At 39.7% G+C, this 978-nt stretch overlaps 1 non-coding gene across 1 annotated transcript; it reads left to right on the top strand.

The window, feature by feature from the left end:
* Positions 1-545: 545 nt before the first annotated feature.
* On the top strand, positions 546-664 carry Trnal-caa. Its single transcript has 2 exons — positions 546-583; positions 619-664. It is a non-coding gene; the product is annotated as a tRNA-Leu (tRNA).
* Positions 665-978: the final 314 nt, after the last annotated feature.

Genomic DNA, 978 nt, shown 5'->3' with positions numbered 1-978 from the left:
CCAGGTGAACTGCTAGATGCAGGAGGAAAGAGTGAGAGAAAGTTGTAGCAAAAGAGTCAGCAGAAGTTCGCCATTACTTTCTGCCAGAGCCACATGGAGCTTAGGTGTTTCACTCATAAACACACACATTGCCTGGTCTGTGATTCAAACCCATGATCCCTCGACCATGAGTCCACTGCTCTAACCGCTAGGCTGTGTGCCTCTACACTTATATACATACATATATATATATTTCTAATCTCCATCCAGCCAACAGATGAGTGCATGTTATCTGCAATATCTTCCATAGTCTTGTTCGTTGTCATGGCAACAGGAACCAAGCAAGGAATTTATCAGCAACTATCAGTTGCTTAGTTAGCTTCTAGATATTTTCTCCCTTATGCCATCAATTATGGTCGACATCATTCTTGAGTTATGCTATTGTTATTGCTGTTGTTGTTGTCATTGTTATTTAGCCCCAGGTAAATAAACCCTGATTGAGAAGATCTGTAATGAAATATATTCTAACCATACAAATTCTGTTTTTTTTACAGCCATATGAAGCTGTCAGGATGGCCGAGTGGTCTAAGGTGCCAGATTCAAGGTACATGTAATGCACCTTAACCGGAACATTGAGTACTCTGGTCCACAAATGTGGGCGTGGGTTCGAATCCCACTTCTGGCCACAGCTCTGAGCTGAAACTAGAGAAAAAAAAAAATATATGCAGGAATACATTAACTAACGTCTCCTTTCCTCCTTTAAGAAGAATGGGAAGATTCAACTGCTATTTCTACCATTTCATGTGACGATGTACAAGACTCCCTCATTGACTTAGAAATTGTTTGTTTTATTAATAGTGTATACATTTTTGTGTTCCTCTGTCCAAATGACAAAGACCATCTAGTCATCCTTAAGGATGGCTGATGACTTGCAGAGTGACTTTGTTTAAAGTGAAGAAGAATTATGTATCTATTTCTTTTACTACCCACAAGGGGCTA

The sequence above is a fragment of the Octopus sinensis genome, linkage group LG15, assembly GCF_006345805.1.
Source record: "Octopus sinensis linkage group LG15, ASM634580v1, whole genome shotgun sequence".
NCBI classification, from domain to species: domain Eukaryota; kingdom Metazoa; phylum Mollusca; class Cephalopoda; order Octopoda; family Octopodidae; genus Octopus; species Octopus sinensis.
Note: the sequence above shows the minus strand (reverse complement) of the source record. Positions and strands in the feature narration are given on the sequence as shown.